A 19,593-nucleotide genomic window follows, 5' to 3' on the forward strand; every position below is an offset into this window, starting at 1 on the left:
TGAAAACATTTACTGAAAAAACGTTTGCTGAATCCTTAAGGGACTGGGAGTGTTCTTTGAGGTTAAGATAATTTGGGAATCAGAAGAGCTTTGGAATGCTTCAGGACAGTGTTTAGAACAGAATGAGGGCTCTGGTTCTCACTGGGGGGGTCTAGAAAATGGAGACCAAGGAGGGAGACCTTCTGTGCATGCAGAGAGGTGGCTGGAGACACAGTAACTGAGATGGAAGGTTGTCAAAATTCCCTCCCTTTGCTCTTACTAAAAAAACAAACAAACAAACAAACAAACAAAACCTCTGGTTGACCTGTTCTCCACAAACTCTAGGTATCCATACTCTAAGGATTAAGAGAAAATACTGCTAAGTTCCTTGAAAGAAAGAACCCTAGCTAGTGACAGGTTCAGGCAACTGCTTTCTAATTAAATTAACCTGCCCTAAAAGAGAAGTGGATTTGATTTGTGTCCATGCTGTATCTTATATTGCAACACATAGACTTTATTATCAAGGGACTCTGATAGGAAAGTAGAAAAATGAAATTTCGTAGCCTTCAGTTTCCCAAATCCAGAGAGTGAGTGCCAGATCCAGAAAGAAATCTTAGCAACTCCTTATCATGCTCTCCTCTTTTCTCCCTTCCTCCTAGCTGCCAAAAATACCAAGGATGGCTATGTTTAAAAGTCATGTTAATTTCAGTCATTTATGTGCACTGCTTGTCTGTTATGCCATTATTATCATGTAGCACACTTACAATTAGTAATACTATTAAAGATGTATCCATTAAATTGCCAATGATTTTATTTTCCATTTCTGTGGAAAAGCTCAGCAATATGCAGAGTTGTAAATGCATCACAGTAAAGTAGTAAGTCAAAGACCTCTATTAAAGTCATGATTATTTCATTCAATCATGTGTGATCCTCATAAATTAACTTCTTTTAGTTCTAGTTTCTTCAACTCCAAAATGAGGGTCATAATAACTTACCAAATTCACAGGGTTACTGCAGTTATTAGAGGAGATGATATAAGAGGTGACAAATATGAGGTTAGTGATATTTTGTTCTTAGAAACTGGGGCGTGGGGGGGAGGCGTTCTTCATATATATATATATATATAAAGATATTTCTTGTGAATTGGTAGATACTAGTTGGAAATATTCTCCTGCCTTCTTCTCCCTCCCACCTACCATCACTCCTTCCTTTCACTTTCTGCTGAAACCACTCCCAGAGTGGAGAAGGGCTATGTGGTGGAGACACTCCAATCCCTCTCTACCAAACTCCAATCACCACTTCAGGAAAAGATTTAAAAACAATTGAATACGATGAAAGATTATATTTTACAAATGACTGTCGGCCAATTCTTAGACAATTAATCAATGTCAACGTGTATATGCTGATCTAGAGAGAAATGGCTCTAGGAGGGGAGATGAACAGTCGACTTTGAAATGAGAACATCCATAAAATAAGGCTGCTTAAAAATCTTAAGGATATATTTTATTTATTCCAGCACCAGTTTTTAGGTTTCAGGTGTTGTTGTTGTTTTAATGTAAGAACTACAATGATACTGAAAAACACTTTTATAAAAATCGGACTTTTATAAGTAACTTCTAATAATAAAACTCCAAGTCATTCCGTTTCATGTATTAATTAACTTTAAGTTTTTGAGAGGAGACTTTTAAAACTTGGTATCTTAAGAGTTATGCAAGTTTTAAATTCAAACTAGTAAAAATTTTTCTGCATATTTCTGGAAGTAGTCAACCCTGTTAACTTCCACTTAAAGCCCAATTATTCAAGAACGTTATAGATGACTATGGGTCTTTGGGGAAAAATCAGCAAGACTTTAAGTGCCCATTAGCTAAAGCTAAATGATAGTGAAACACCTAGAAAAGTGCATGCGGTATCTATCCACGTGAACACTAAATTAATTCAGCATACTCGCTCAGCTAAGATAAAATATTAACAAAACATTTCCTATAGCGTGAAAAAAAGATTGAAAGTTGAAATATAAAAGCGGTTAGGCTATACCACTTGTCAAAGAAAAGTACGTTTAAGAACATTTACTGAATGTTAATGAAATACCAAAGATTACTTAAAATGTTTATGTTATTGAGAAGTGTCCATTCTATAACAGGATAGGCAACTACCATGTAAGTCTTTTTTTTTTTTAATGTTTTTTATTTATTTTTGAGAGACAGAGTGGGGAGTGGGGGCGGGCAGAGAGGGAGGGAGATGCAGAATCTGAAGCAGGATCCAGGCTCGAAGCTGTCAGCACAGAGCCCAATGCAGGGCTCCAACTCACAAACCGTGAGATCATGGCCTGGGCCGAAGTTGGACGCCTAACCGACTGAGCCCCCCAAGGGCCCCTCATATTACAGAAGTCTTTAATTGTAGTGTTCTTAACGAGCTTCATTTTAACATGAAGAAAAGCAGATAATTAAATTCCAATAACACTAAAAATATATATTCATCACGTTTCAAAATCAATAACTGGGTTTTTTTTTAAGGTTTATTTATTTTTGAAGGAGAGGGAGACAGAGTATGAGTGGGGAAGCGGCAGAGAGAGAGGGAGACACAGAGTCCGAAGCAGGCTTCAGGCTCCGAGCTGTCATCACAGAGCCCGTCACGGGGCTCGAACTCACAAACTGCGAGATCATAACCTGAGCCGATGTCCGACGCTCAATCGACTGAGCCACCCAGAAGCCCCATCAAGAACTGTTCTTAACGCTCCAAGCACATTTGACAAAACATGTAAGATTTTTTCTCCCCTTCAGGATTCATACAATCTGGTTGGGAGGGGGTAAATACATATATATATGAGAGAGCAGGAGAAATCGTACCCTATAAAGGTGTAAAAATAACTGCTGGCATTTGTATTAGGTCCTCACTACAAACCAAGCACTGAACCAAGTTCATGGAATACTCTTATTCATCCTTCATAGGAATCTATGAGGGAAGTTCATCCCTTCCCTTGCAGTGAGGGAGGTGCAATCCTTCCCATTTTACAGATAAGCAAACTGATGATTACAGAGATCACACATCCACCCCACAGTCACCTCGCTGGGAACCACAGAGCCAAGATTCACGTCCAGGTCTATCGATACCACTCTTTCCGCATTTTACAAATTCAGAGGCGTGGTGAAGACTGTGGGCTGGGTGCCAGGTTTTGCATTGTAATTTTTCCCATTCCTTGCTTGGTGACCTGCAGTGAACGTTTTAACCTCTAATGTTAGTACTAGGTTCGGATGGTCAGAGGTGAGTAGGAGAGTACAAGCATGGCCCCAGGAGTGGAGACAGGAGGAATGCATGTCCCAGGGATTTTGGCTGGAGTGAAGACTAGATACTTCAGCGACATGGGAACTAAGTCTGGAATTAGGGAGAAAGCGGAGCGTGCTGGGTCTTAAAAGGGAAGGCATGGGATTCTCATTTCATGCTGTTAGCAACTGGGAAGCACTCGAGGTTGAAAATAAGAGCTTGAGCTAATATGTTCTGTATTACTTTTCTATGATCAGGCCTGAACAAAAGTATGACCCTCAAACGTCCTGGGTCCGTGTCTCAAGAGATTTATTTTAAATGCATCCACACGGGGCGCCTGGGTGGCGCAGTCGGTTAAGCGTCCGACTTCAGCCAGGTCACCATCTCGCGGTCCGTGAGTTCGAGCCCCGCGTCGGGCTCTGGGCTGATGGCTCAGAGCCTGGAGCCTGTTTCCGATTCTGTGTCTCCCTCTCTCTCTGCCCCTCCCCCGTTCATGCTCTGTCTCTCTCTGTCCCAAAAATAAATAAACGTTGAAAAAAAAATTTAAAAAAAAATGCACCCACACAATGCAAGGTAAATATTTCTGTGTTTATTGTATATTTCTATACAGTATTAGTTCAAGGCGGGTGTTAAAGATCTAGTGAATGAAGTAGTTCACATTTCAAAAACAATAAAAAAACATTTTCACACACTGTACCTGCTCCCTTGACCCCTAGTAAATGACGGGAGGAAAATGCCCAGTGATGTAAATTGTCAGTATAATCTTATAAAGTACTTGTTATTTTCCAAGCTACTTAATTTGATTAATAGTCAGTAGACATAGGAAGATAATCTTTGGCAGGCACCTCAGTATCCCAAGAAATGTATTTTCCATGCTATCCCATATATAGCAGTTAAGTAAATACATTTTTACCTCTCCCACGAGACCAGCCTTTGAAAAGGAACTCAATGTATTTAGGTTGTGAGAAAATAAACTGTCTATATTCTCATGGTTTTTACATCATTCATCCCTCAGATGTCTTCTCTGTTTTTCAGCCATGGTAAAATGCTGATTGTCTCTCTAAATTCTATAATGCAACCTGAAATAGGGAATCAAACCTCTAAGCTCCATCTCAGATTTGAAGAAAACATGAATCCTACTACAATTTGGTCTTTTAAGAAATTGTTTATTTTTAATGTTTATTTATTTTTGAAAGAGAGAGCATGAGTGAGAGAAGGGCAGAGACAGGGGGGACAGAGGATCTGAAGCAGGCTCCATGCTGACAGCACAGAGCCTGATGTGGGGCTTGAACTCACAAACTCTGAGATCATGACCTGAGCCAAAGTTGGGCCGCTCAACTGACTGAGCCACCCAGGTGCCCCCAGTTTGGTCTTTTTAATCGTGCAAAGTATTACATGCCGTTTGCTAAAGTCATTTCTGAAAAAAGAAATGATCTTGTTTTAAGGTGTTTGCATTGTTTTCCTTGTATTTTATACCACATCAGTACAGTTTAATGATAACTGCAATATCCTCAAAACAATAAGTTGAGGAAAATATTACACGTATTACAGATTGCTGCACAAGAACTGAAGACGTTTTATGATTTCCACTCTAGGCAACAATACAATGGCCAGAATTTCACCTCTCCTCCTTTTTGACTCTATCCTCTTGCTTCTGAAATCCTACTAAAAATTTTTAGGGTAAAAAACCCTAATGATAAGTTAAGAGAAAGTTTCTCACATTATGCTTCTATTTGGTTTTATGGCGGCAGGAGTAGGAGGGAAGAGTAGAGAAACAAATTTAAGATAAATTCAAAATAAATTTGAGAAAGCTTTTTTTCTAGTAAAACAAAGCTTTTAATCTGTTCTTATACGTTTGGGAATTTAAGTGGTAAAGTATCAGCAGTAGCATTTTTAAAATGTATTTTAGCGCAGGATCCTCCTTTCACAGACCGCCTGGCAGAACCAGGGTTCCAAGGAATGCACTTTGACAAGTGCTGACGTGGAGCCATAGAGGACACACCCATTTTCTCTCAGGGATATAGAGGAGGCCAACTTGAGGAAGAACTGGTTTCCTGAACTGATATTCTTTCTTAATGTGACCCATGGTAACCCAAGGAACAACCTCCTATCAAAGAACAGCATCTTCCCTTTCCGGTTTTTCAAAACAAATGTCAAGACCACAGTACAACTAGGGCCTTGCTCCAACAGACCTCTTCAGAAGGCTTTGTTCTGAACGATTTCAGAAACGGAACCCCCGCCATCTGCCGAGATGCCAGTCATTGCTTGAAGAAGGGACAGAGCAGTTAATCCAGTTAATAAGGGGACGGTTCCTCCCGGCATTGACCCAGAACCTGTCTCCTTGGTGATTCTGTGGGCCTTTCAGCTGAGCAAAGGCCACTGAACTCCCCCGCTGGATCCTCTGTCAGCATTTTACTTGGGATTTAGTTCCAGAAGAAGAGAAGGAGCCAAGACGTCTTACAAAGTGTTTCTTAACAGGGAAGAAAAACTGACATCTCAGGTGCTTAGTTAGGAATGAAAAAGGCTGTGAGTCATACCTTCTTCCACGTTGCTACATTTTGCTAACTAGGTTGCTTCACCCATTTAGCTTTAATTTCCCAAATATTAAAATGAAAAAAAAAAAAAAAAGTAAAGAAACAACCACCATTCTTCATCTCCTGCTGTGAGGATTTAATGAGGTAATAATATTTGTTACAATTTAAGCTTCTCGTTGCTCTAAGTTTATATCTTGAGGCAAATCATTTAACCTCTCTGGGCCTCAGTTTCCTGCAAAATGGTAACAGTAATGCTTTTCCAAGCTGCTTTTTTAAGGCTGTAGTGAGGAGCTAAGGAAGTGAATGTCCTTGAAAATTTATATATTCGTGGACATCTTTGAGGAATTTTTAAAAAATCAGAACACATTTAAAAAAAACAAAAAGCAAAAGAAAATCCTCCTTTACAGCATTTAGGGTAATAATCTGAGTCCTTTTGGCTGACCTCCCGTAGAGTTTGGCTGCATATCACTGTCAAAGGAAAAATAAAGTTTATATGGAATTTTTAAATTTTAAGTATATATGCATATATCAAAGCAATTGTTTTCTGGAAGTTTTCGTTTCTTGATTCTCTTTGTTTTCTGTTTATTTATGGAAAGATGCAACAGTGAAGGCCAGGATCACTGTACCTTCAGACGTGGGTCACTGTGTTCCACAGGTCGTGGAAGCTGACGGGAACACACATCTCTCGGGCTGAAATGTTCTCGGCTATCCCTGATTCAAGTTCCTCCATTCCTGCCCAGAGCTGCTTAATGTTCTTGTTTGGTATCACTGCTCCTTCTGATACTCTGCTGGTGGTGTGTGTGTGTGTGTGTGTGTGTGTGTGTGTGTGTGTCACAGACTAGATCACCACAAGCCTGCATTCATCTCACGTTTCCCTGAGATGTGACTTGCGTCGTACTTGTGGCTCTGGGAAAGGTTTGCCTCAAGACAATATTCCAACATTAGCCCACTGAACCAAAGACCCTGCGCAGACTTGGAGGAGGCGGAGGGTGGTGGATGGCAGAAGGGATGACTTCACCGGGCATGAGTGTCAAGTGAAGGGACATGCACTCACTTCCTACGGCTGCAGTAACAAATTACCACAACCTTGGTGGCTTATCACAACATACTTTTATTATCTTATAGTGCTGGAGGTAAGAAGTCTGTAAAGGGTCTTACGGGCTAAAATCAAGATGTTGGTACAACTGCATTCCCTCTGGAGATTCTAGGGGAGGCTTTTTCAGTTTCTGAAATCTGCCCACACTTCTTGGATCATGGCTGTGTCACAATTCTGTTTCTGTCAGCAGATCTCTGACCCTCCTACCTCCCTCTTTCCTTTATAAGGCCACTTGTGATTACGTTGGGCTTACCTGGAGAACCCAGGATAATCTCTCTATCTGAAGATCCTCAATTTAAATCACATCAGCCATATCCCTCTTGCCATGCAAAGGTAACATATTCACAAGGTCAAAGGATTACGATGTGGACATCTTGGGGGAGGGGGAGTGCATTCCTCGGATGCAAAAAAGAGCTGAAAGTGGGAAAAGAGAACTCGAGACACCTCAGGACCCAACCAACCACAGAAGAGATAGCAGAACTGATACCCTCTGAATGAGTTTTTCCTCCCGGGGGCCCGACTGCTCCCCTCCCGGCTCTGCCTAGCTTTGTACTCTGTGATCTCATCCTCTTTTTCCCACTGAACGGAAATTGTTCTGAAGTTCATCTCAAAGATAATGAGCTAATCTAGGCTAATGTGCTCTTCAGGCAGAGCAGCATTATCACCAAGACTTTCTATAGAAGAGGATGCTCCACTTTTATTGACCTCACCACTTAGTGAGTTGACTGTTGAGGATTTGTGGCCAGACAGAAAGGGAAGGAGACCCCACTGGGAAGATGTTTTGCTGAGAAATCCTCTCAAGTCACTGCAGGCAAGGAGTTGCCTTAATAGGCTTCCTCTTATGTAGGCCTGGCTCTGGAGACAAAATTGTTCTTCCTACTGAGCAGAAAGATACTCCCAGGACTTTTCTGACTACGACTTCCTCATATATTCATGAGGAAAATCATTCCCGTTGGCGTCAACTAGTGACTTAAGGATCCCCAAAAACTTCAGCCACAACACTTGAATCAGAACGTAGAAACTGAGTTCTCGGCAATTTATCATATACACTAAATTTATCCAGATATGGAAAATTATCTATATTTCCCTGTAAACTTGGTTCTTTCACATGGCTTCTGGCAATGCTGTTCCCTCTAAATGCAATGTTTTTTCACCTGACTTTTACCTTTTTAATCCATAGTCATCATGGTCACAGGGAAAGTTGCCTTGACTTCCTTGTTCTCGAAGCTTGGATTAGATCCAATGCTTATTTGTATACTGGCACACATCACATACATTATTATTTGCATGTAAGACTTCTGCTGAATGGTAAAGTCCCAAAGACAAGTCATGTGCTTCAGCTATCTGGAGATCCTCATCGGTGCTCCATAATGGCTTGATGAACAGGTAGATAAAGGAGCCCTCCCAGAACTGGCGGTGAGTTGCAGCTGTAGAAAGACAGAGACATGGGGCAACCCACAAAATAGCACTGGGAATCTGGGAAGAGCACCAAAGAGAGTAAGGAGAATTCCAAAAGTGATCAGAGAGGCACAGATCTGGGAAATAGGTTCCCAGTGCTTTTGCTTTGAAATATTTTAATGACATACCACATGTACTATCCTACATGTACTTGCTATCTTCCCCATTCAAGCTCCCACCAAATGCCTGGCATACAGTAAGACTTAATATGAGTTTAGTGATTGGTTTCCTATTTCTGGCTCAACATGACCCAAGAGGTAAAGCCTAAGTCAAAAGTTATATAAAATAAAGCTAAAAATTGCATTATTCTAAGGCCATATAATCAAAATGATAATAGATAATGAGCATTTTTTGGTTTCCTACAGTGAGGAGTCCTTCGTTGTAGCTGGCTAGCATCAGTAACAAAAGTATAAAAGAGATGAAATCTGCCCTCAAGCTTTGCACTGTTTACAGAGGAAACAGGAAAAATAGATACAGTAAAAATGACGCAACAATATATAATAGAAGTTATTCTGACCTTGAGGATACTGGGAAATATGCCCAATTGGCCTCCTGGAGTCTAGATCAGACCATGGCAAACCTGGGTCATGGGAAGAAGAGATTGCATAGATTCCTTCCTGAAATTCCTTCAGGTTTCCTTCATTGGGTAACACTCATGAAATACAGCTCATGCAGTTTACTCCAAGAATGGATCCACCCTCCCTATTAGAGGGTGGCCCAAAGAAATCAAAGCCAGGAATTCTGTTCAATGGATGTAACAAGGCAGCATATAACTCCTGATGTTGTTCATGGCTGTCTTGCAACTATGGAGAAACCTAAAGATGAAGCCAACACAGAAGGAGCAGAACCAAGAAAATCACAAAGAAATGGAACAAGAAATCCAAGTGCACTATGTCTGAAGTCTTCTCTACTCAGGGCTTTTTAAAATCCTTTTATCCAGTTCGAGCTGGGTTTCTGTTGCTTGCTACAAGTTTAGGAAAGGGAATCTATATCCATCCTTATATGTCCTCTAGTTGCTCTAGTATACGGAAATGTGTGGGGAGCCTTTTGAAGCCACCCTGCCATAGAAAATATTAAAAGTATTAAATGTCCATAAGAAAAAAATACAACACGTGGAAGAGACAGTAACATTGGCCTAGAATACCAGATATGAATATTGCTGAAATGCAAGAGACGCTATAACAAAGTCAGGTGAAATATACGGGGGAGAAAACACTCTTCTATAAGAATCGTCTGATTCTTCGCCTGAGGGTTGAAAGTGATCTCTGTCTGGTTGTTCCTAAAGAACTCAAAATGCAATCACATACGAGGACAGGAGCATTTAAGGGTCAGTGAAGGTTGAATTGTTTCTCTGTATCCCTCAATCAGTGATCATCACTGACAGGATAGTTGTAGAATTTTTACTAAAGAATACTTTTCATTGAAAACAAAGATGATTCACTAGATAAATATAAAAAAAGAAACAACAGGTGGTGAATACAACTCAAGACATTAAATTTCCATGAGTCACTGAAGCCAGATGGCATGCATTTGAGAATTCTAAAAAAATTTAAGATCAAAGCATTTTGGATACTAACAATATGGGCAATTTATCATATAAAACAACTATCAGACTTAGGGAGATTGCCAACTGTATTATATGACACTATTAGGAGAGCACAAATTGTTCATTCAATTCAATTAAATGCAATGAAACTTAACAGGTTTATTGGCCACCACCAAGTGCAAAGCACTGTTCTAGGCCCTGGGCCCTCAAAGGAGTTTAAAACAAGGTCATGTCTGCCTTAACCCCACAACTGAGAAGACAGCACATTGTCAGTAACAGTCAACAATGCAGAATGTCAAACATACGTAATGATTTTATAAGAACAGTATTTAGAGAATTCTCATATAAAGTCTCTTTCCATTTGAAAGGTGAATTAGACATCAGATGAAGATAACTGGTACCATTTCCAAGTAGGTTAAAAAAAGAAGATCTTGGTGCTTTAAGATTTGTAGAAAGATGGAGGAATGGACCCTAAATTTCCTCCCAGAACAACATTATTGGCAATTCCATGGGAGACAATGTCTCTGTGATGGTCAAGAGATTGGAGAAGCAGAAGGCTGCTAGCTCCAGAGCCACTCTGCTACCTCTTCCACAACCTCTGCCAGCACACCGAATGTCCCCACACTGCCTTTCAGCACCATCAGGTTAAAGACTGGACTGTGACAACTCTACTATAGCTGCCCCAGAAGTAACAAACACCCAAGGTCATGGTTGCCAGTGGAAAGAGCTGGTATCCGCCTCAGGATGTCCACTTCCACCTTCCAAAACTCAGGGGTGTACGTTTGACGAATATCTGCAAGGAAGTCTGGGAAAGGTAGATTTTTAGCACTATTGCATCGTAGCACAATATGGGATATAGGACAGCTAGACACGTTGAAAAGGGCTGGAATGGAGGCTGATTGAACTAATCCGTATTCTACCACAAAAGACCAGATTCTTGGCCTCCCTGCTTACAACCTGGTATTTCTCTATGTACTTCCACCTACGAACTCACCCCCAGGCAATGCCTTTCCTTGACTCTCCTGTTTATTATCTTCACCATCGGCCCAAATGACTGAGACAGAGAAGTCTTGGAGTTGGCCTCAGCTGCTTCCTCATTCACTGGACTATCAGTCGTGTGGTCAATAAATCCTGTTAGTTCTCTTTTGAATGCCACCCTCTTCGTCCAAGCCCTGTTCACCTTTTCTACAGAGTATTATTAAGTTTCTTTACCGATAATCAGGCAGGTTGTTCCCTTTAAAGAAATCTTCCATGTGAGCTAACTTTCAGAATTGTCTTTCTTTTTAAAAAATATGTATTTTTTAGTTTATTTATTTACTAAGAAAGAAAGAGAGAGAGAGAGAAGGCGGGACAGAGGTGGAAGGGGGAGAGAGAAGAGCAAACAAGTAGCACAGAGCCTGATGCGGGGCTCAAACTCATGAAATCTGAGATCATGACCGGAGCCGAAACTAACACTCCGACATTCAACTGACTGAGTCACCCAGGCGCCCCCAGAATTATCTTTCTAAGATCAAACTTTCATCATGTCCCTCCTTTGTGTAAAACTCTCCCAAAGCTCCCAATTTCTTGCACAGTGATGTTTAAGCTTCTTGGCAGGGCGATCAGATTCCTCCCAAGTGGACAGTTGGCCCACGTCTTCGACCTGTCTATTTCCAGTTCTATAGGCTTTTTACCCTGTCTGGTAATTCTATACTTCTTACTACTCCCCAAGTACACCGGACCCATCCATGACTCTGTTCCCCCAAATATATTGTGTTTTTTTTTTGCATCCTGGATTGTCTTTTTCCAGGTAACGGGCATAAATGTTACTTTTGCAAAACTTTCCCAAGCAGAGTTCATTTTCTCTCCTCTTCACCGTTATCACATATTTCTCACGCTGCTACTTGAGTGTGTTTCATTATATATACATTTCTCTCATGCTGCATACCCTCCACTAAACCGAGAGCGCCTTTAAGGCCAGGGAAGGATCCCACCTAGATTTCCATATCATTCTCCATCCCAGACCTGCTTCAGGTGCTGATACCTCAGAATATTTATGTATTGAATGACCAGATGACGAAAATATAAGGGCAGTTATAAAGAACTTTTAAAATAAAAGAAAACTCAAAGACTTAAAAATATAACAACCCTATTGTGATAAAATTGTATTCATCTTCTCTTATCTGACTCCAAGAGAAAAATATAAAGATGTTAGGGGAATAGGTGTAGTGCTCTTTTTAAGATTTGCTCAGTCTTTAAAAGATGTAAACTTGGCAGCCTGACTTGAAAGAGTCAAAACGAGTACACGGGAGTTTCTGACAGGCACCACTGGCTCTTGACCCAGAATGAGCCAGCAAAATTCCAGAAGCCTATATACAGTTTTTCTTGGATGGTGGATATGTTTATATTATAGTAGCTGGATGGCTCCAGGGAAAGTTATGGACTTTCATGCAAAACGCAAAGGAAAGAATATCTGCTCAAATGCAGAAAGAACTTATGTCAACAACCAAGCTCATTTTGTAACAATGAAAATAATGATGAGGCAATCATAACTTGTAAATACAACCAGGAAGGCTCGTAGACCTACATCTGTCCCCCAAAGGAGAAGCAACAACGGGGGTGCCTGGGTAGCTTAGTTGGTTGAGCATCAGACTTCAGCTCAGGTCATGATTTCATAGTTCGGGAGTTGGAGCCCGGCATCGGGCTCACTCTTCTCAGTGCAGAGCCTGCTTCAGATGCTCTGTCCCACCCCACCCCACCCCCCCACCCCCGCCGCCCCTGCCACTTCCCCTGCCCCGTCTGCCCTTCCCTACTCCTGCTCTCTCTCTCACAAAAATAAACAAACATTAAAAAAAATCTTTAAAAAACCCAACAAAGTTTGATTGAATATTATTCTTATAAGCATTAGTTTTATTTTTTTAATTAAAAAAATGTTTATTTTTGACAGAAAGAAAGAGAGAGAGAGAGAGAGAGAGAGAGACCATGAGTGGGGGAGGGGCAGAGAGAGGGAGACAGGATTCAAGATGGGCTCTGCACTGAGAGAGGAGTGCCCGATGTGGGGCTCAAATTCAGGAACCATGAGATCATGGTCTGAAATCGGTGGCTTAACGGACGGAGCCACCCAGGTTCCCCTTGTAAGCATTAGTTTTAAAGCATAGTTTCTTAAAGTGTATGCTAAGGAACACTAGCTAGGGAGTTTGTGGTTGAGAGTACAGGAAATGAACATACTATATTGTCTTCTGGGAACATCGCAAAGACGCTTGGCATAGGAAGCCTCTGAGAAGTCTGGTAAGTGTCCTTTGGATCTAATGTTTCTCAAACATATTTAGTTACTCTTGTTTTCATTTAACAACTTACCAGCATCCAGCAGAGAGCCACCACTTGATATGATGCAGGGAATGGAGAGGACAATGACATAAAGTTAAAGTTGACAGTCCTGTGATGAAAACTATTTGTTTGGAGAGGAGTAGCCCCCTGACTGCAGAGACACAGGAGGAATAAGACAAACTCTACCATGCTTAAAATAAGGATGCCCCCCTGCAGTGGCTCCCAGGAAGACATGCCCCCATCCTAATCCCTGGGTCCTGTGAATATTAATATTACCATATATGGCAAAAGATGCGATTAAGTTAAGAATCTCAGGCAGAGCTTAGCCTGGATTACAAATATAATCTCATGTATCTTTGTAAGACAGACACACAGCAGAGAATGTGTTGTGAAGACAGAAGCAGAGTTGGGAATACCAAGGCAAGCACCAGAAGCCGAAAGAGGAATAGATTCCTCCCTGGAGTCCCTGGAAGGACCGTGTCCTGTCGATACAATACTTTGATTTCAGACTTCCGGCCTCCCGAAGTGTGAGACAATAAATTTCTGTTGTTTTAAGCCACCAAGTCTGTGGTAATTTGTTACAGCAGCCACAGAAAACTAATACACCCCAGTTAAGCACTTCTACGACTGAGGCACTAAGCAATGTTCCGCCAACGTCCACAATGTTCCCGAAGGTAAGAGATGAGCCTGCCACTTTTGCCTCTGGCATCCCAATTTTGTTTAATAACCTGCTATAGTCCTTCTTGAGCCTATTTATATATAATAGCCAATATAATACCTTGAGGCAATGAGTTTCATAAATTTACTACCCACTGTGAATAGCATCTTGGTGTATGGACTTTTTTATGGCACAGTGCATTTTCATGATGAATCCATTTGTCCCTTTTTTCAACTTTTGCTTAATGCTTCTATCATTAGCTTAAATAAATGTGGAAGACAATTGAACTCCACTAAATAGGACAAAGGTCGGAGAGGAGAGCTTGGAACGGTTAGACCATATTCATGAGACACATAAAAGGCAGTTCCTTCTGAACTTGAAGGCTTCTGTGCAAAGTGCCATGGCTGTTTGGAGGGCCGATGTTCGATGTTCGTGCTGGCGGTGCTATCAGAAGAGGGCCTTGAGGCAAATATTCATCTTGGAAACATTTCCACAGGAGATGGCCCAGAGACAAAATCATGCAGAGACACAGAAATTAAGCTCAGCACAGAAATCCACCTCTGCTGAGCTATAGGACACATTTCCTTTTGGTCTTTAAGAGGAAAATAACCATATCATCAGACCAGCATTGCATAAACCCCGATAAGGTTGGTGGAACAGTCTTAAGGATTAAACCCATAAACACGTCTTCCTGCTTTTTTAGACCCTTGCATTCCACCTGCCACCAAAAGAGTCTAATTTGTAAAAAGGAACAAATAAATTTACTATAAAGAATTGGAACTTGGAATTTATGTATTTAAGTGTCAAATAGATATTATAAAGCAGAACATATAAAACTTTGATTACTCAGCATTAGTTCAATGTAAAATTCAAAGACATTTAGTCCAAATTTTCTTATGCATGAGAATCACCACTTAGCAAGTTAAAGTGTAGGTTGCTGGGCTTACCACCCCCCACCCCCCACCCCCCATTTTTCCTGATTTGGCAGCTGAAGGGAAAGCATGAGTGATGTACAGAGTGCCATGTGTTGAGAAATGTTGTTTTAGAATGGGTATGTGTGTGTGTGTGTGTGTGTGTGTGTGTGTGTATGTTAAATTTAATAGTGTAGTGGTCAGCCCTCTCCTCTTTCTATACATGCTACTATTTGCCTTGGGGGTAAGACAAAAGGGCAGAAGAATATATATATTCTTAGAGAGAGAAAAAATTCAAACACCTGGTACCAACACACAGCTACTACAAAAATTAAATACATAAATCTGTTCAAACTATCATCTTAATCATCTTGAAAACAATTGCATTAGACACTCAAATGACACCTCTTTTATAAATCGTTATACTGTTGCAAGAGATTTATAGGCTCAGAAAGAATAAAAGTAATGGCTAACATTTAGTGAGGACTTTCTGCATGCCAACACTGTTCCAAGTTCTCTGTGCCCCGTAACATACTTAATTCTCGTAGGAATGCAGAAAAGGAGGTGCCATGTTTTCTCCTCTCTTATAGATGAAGAAACGGAGGCCAGAGTTTTGATGGTGCCCCCAGGGTCACATTACTTCTGAGCAGTAGAATAGCTGTCTCAATTCAAGCAGAATATAAGCATCCTTTAAACATTTGCTTTCCCTGGTTTAATTTATTGAATTTCAAACCTTTGTATATCATTTTGTCGTTGAAGGAATTCTACGCTGCTATTTCAGTTTTCTTTATTATTTTTAGCTACATTTGATTCTCTCTCTTGTGACCTCCCAAGTTTGCATTACTACGTAGTACTGTGTTGAGACTCCAGAGTACAAGGGGACAATTGTCACATTTCCTACAATCAAGCCTGCCAGGAACTTGAATGTCAAAGACACCTTCATCCCATGTGAGGTGGATGGTCAGGGTGCATTCTGGAATGCTACTACTCCGTCTTTTCTGGGGTCTTTTAACATACAGCACTAAGAAATCTCTCACAGTTAAAACAGCATGGGTCCCAAACTACAAGGTTATAAATATCTTTAAGACCACCCATCCCCTTCATTAGCAAGAAGGGATAATATCTCTATGACAGATTAAAAACACACCCACATTAAGCTTCCCTTCACAGAATTACTGGTCCAACCCTTGGATTTTTTTCTGATTTCCCACTCACTTTTCAACTTACATTACTTCCTTTCTGAAGCCTTTTTTTTCACACTGACCTAGTGCAGAGGAGTGATCTTATTTTAATGGGAATAAAAATAGTGTCCCTCTCCAAAGCAAAGCTGGTAAGTGTTGATAAATGATGTCTTTCCCTCCCTTCGCTCCCTGTTTTATTTCTTGATGTATATTTCCATTTCATCCCCTCCATTTTCACTCTCTCAAAGGCTCTCTCACATTTTGTTTTATATCACACCTTTAATACAGATTCCATAAGCATCACGTCACTAAACAATAGTCACCTAACTTTTGGAATAGGGACTCCACACGCTCAAAAGCCATCCAGCACTTGCCAGAATAAGGATACATAGTACTTCTTGATGGTACCAGGTTTACACTAAGCAAAAACATCAAGGAATCCAAGGTCTCCAATGGCCAGATGGATCCCTTTCTGCTTGAAGGATCATCCTGGTGGGAATACAAACAATTGAGATGATAATGACCCTGTCCTCACAGCCTTTACAATTTAATCAGGAGAGAGAATCAGGCAGAAAGTACAGTTACAAAGGCAACCAGATGTCAGAGGATAAAGTCCAACCTCCTCAGACTTTCCACAAGCCCTTTGGGATATAAACCTCTTTGCCTCTGAAGCCTCCTCTGTGACTAATCCTGACCCGAGTTCCTGTGTTCTCAAGGGCATCAAGACCCTTCCTGCTTCTACACTTTGTATCTGTACCTCCTTCACTTGGAGAGCCACCCACTCCCTCATTGGCCTGACAAGCTCCTTCTTCTCATTTCAGATTCAGATCTGTCACCTTCTTTGGTGAGTCTTCCTTATTTACCTAGGTAATGCAACACATTTCACCATTTATCTCTTTGCCCATGGGGGCAGGCTGGAACTCCATTCTTACTGTCTCCAGCATTTAGTCTGGCCCCTACTAGGTGTTTAATGAGGGTTAGGTATTGAAGTAGCCAGAAGCACAACAGAGTAATTAGGTGCTTATGTTCTGCTTTTAGATAAATCTGAGTTCACATTCAACCCTATACTTATTACTTAGGTGACCTTGTGGTATTTCCTGAAACTTCAGTTTTCTCCTCTATAAAAGAAATAATATCTTTATCAGAAAGCTGTTGCTATGACAAAAAGTGACATGTGAAGGAAGGCGGTGAGACTTGGAAAATGGAAGTTAATATTGTCATTATTTTTAAAGAATAGCTTAAATCTAATATAGTTAAATTTCACATACCTATGAATAAAGTAAAATTTCATATATTTGTACTGAGGATGTAATGAATAGGAAGAGGATGGGTCACATGTAAGTAAACCAAGTCAGAGTTTCTGGAGGAAGGGGATTTTAAACGTTAATGGTGTAATGCAAATGGAGGTCATGGAATGAAGGGGAAAACAATGACTGGAGGTAAAAATAATGATACGAGGAGTAGATAAGTAACATTGAAACATATTGAAGGAGAGTATGTTGAGAAATAATAGTAATGCTGAGAAATAATGGTGAGAAAATGACCAAGGTGGAACATGGTCCCCAGTGAAAGCTCTTGAGTCATGAAATGAAGTGAGTTTTGATGATTTCAAACACAGTTATGTATAGGTTCTATTGAATCAGGAAGAAATTTGAAGGCAGAGAGAACAAATAAAAGACCATAGTATCTGGGAACCCCATGTGGATGCCAAAGGGTTGTCCCTAACAAATGCTAAATGAGTTCACGTTGGCGATTTTGGGTGGAGGGTTTTTCACACTTGCTGACGAAAAGCCACTTATTGACTGAAGTTGAAGCAACCAGAAAAACAGTTTTATTTGAGAATGCCTCGAAGTGAGTTAATGGCCAATCCCAAGGGGAGGAGAGTAAGCACTTTTCAAGCATTTGCTGATCAAGACTTTTGCATATCTGAGCTCCTGCACATCAAAGAGGACTGCCCGCTGGGTTTGCTTACCCCTTTAACTAAGTCCTTGAATTTAAGGACAGAAGTTCCTATAAATGGAGAATTTCCAATAGTCAGAAATTACGTTCAGACCAGTATAGCAGTTCTTCCTGTTAGAAAATGGCACAGCTGGTGTTATTAATCAAGCAAAAATACTGCCCACCTAGAACCCAGTGACCTTCACCGGGTGGTTGCAAAATTGGCAGGTTTCAGATTTCAAATGAGAACTGCCTCCTAGCTATCCTGAAAGACTGAGATCCAAAGGTCAGAAGTTCCTTTACCAAGAGGTCAGGTCACTAGGGTCGGGGTGTCCAGGGCTGTGTCCCAAAGGTCAGAATGCTCTGCCAACAAGACTTCAACCAGAGTGTGGAACTGGAAGAAAGCCATGCGTGAGGGTGTAGCAAGAGAAAGATCAATAGGCTGATTTGCCAAGGTTAAAGAAATATGGGCCATGGAATCTGGCAAACCTAAATGTGTTGGGAAACATGCCTTTAAGTTTAAGTTGGGTTCATAAGAATTTGACTTATTTCAGAGCAATAAATGTGTGCTGGTCTTATCTAAAGACCAAGGTGTCAATTTTATTGCTTGTTGCACACAGTCATGCCCACTGGTGCCATTTTCTCTGTGTTGTGCTTCGAAATGATTATATTCGTTAGAAGCTGATGACATTAAGACTCAGGGTGCCGACAATTTCCTAGCATTGTGTGCCATGTATTTGCAGAGATCAAAATGAGGCATTAACGACCTTACGGTATTACCTTTAAATATGTATAAAGTACATTTTAAGCAGTTTATGCCTGAATTTTTAGTTGTGTTTACCTTTCTTTCCCAGTTATTTTGAAAGGGAAAAAAAAAATAAAGTATCAATAAAGTATCTTAATTTTAGGTCTTTTTTTATTTCACTTCATATTTTATTGTGAAAGCTGTAGCACCAATAGACTGGATAAAGACAATAATTTGGAATCACTCTTTAAAATAGCCAAACGAAGATTTACAAGAAAAAAATACCACATGTATACCACATTTTTCACTTAAAACACACGAGTCCAAGAAAGCTGCTATTAGGAAAACCTTGTATTTTGTTCTGTGCTTTTTAATTCACAGAACATTTTAATATATATCGTTCCATTTGATACCCACTAGGCACCAAATGTAATATATAAGTAATCAAGTTAATTGTGAAAATTTTTGGTATTAAATGGCACTTGGACAAGTTAAAGACAATGAACTATAGTTCCATTTTTGGCATGTGATTTCAATTAGCTCTAATAAGATTATGTATTTTATCCAATGTGCATTGTGTAAAAAATAAATTCATACGCCCTAATGTCGTTAAAATGTTATCATCTTTGGCTCTTCTCTCCTCTGGAATGTGCTAGGCATCATGCAGAATATTGCAAGTTTGCATAATACAGAACGGCAGCATAAATGTTGAGATGTAATTCTGTTGTCTTTTCAAGATATACTGCAGCACGACTAATGACTATACATCTCAGCTTTAGCAAGATCCAATTTTCTCTTCTAAACTAAAAAGTCACTCCCAAGATTTAGGCTTTCGTTTGACAAAATCGTTCCCTTAAAAATACAGAAGAAACGCCAAGACTGTAAACTAACAAAAATGTGTGGCGACAGACAGTTGGTGCCTCATAATGCACTGGTGTTTCATTAATCACTGTCACAAACTGTACATTCCGATGTGTATG

Source organism: Leopardus geoffroyi, chromosome C2 (assembly GCF_018350155.1).
Source record: "Leopardus geoffroyi isolate Oge1 chromosome C2, O.geoffroyi_Oge1_pat1.0, whole genome shotgun sequence".
NCBI classification, from domain to species: domain Eukaryota; kingdom Metazoa; phylum Chordata; class Mammalia; order Carnivora; family Felidae; genus Leopardus; species Leopardus geoffroyi.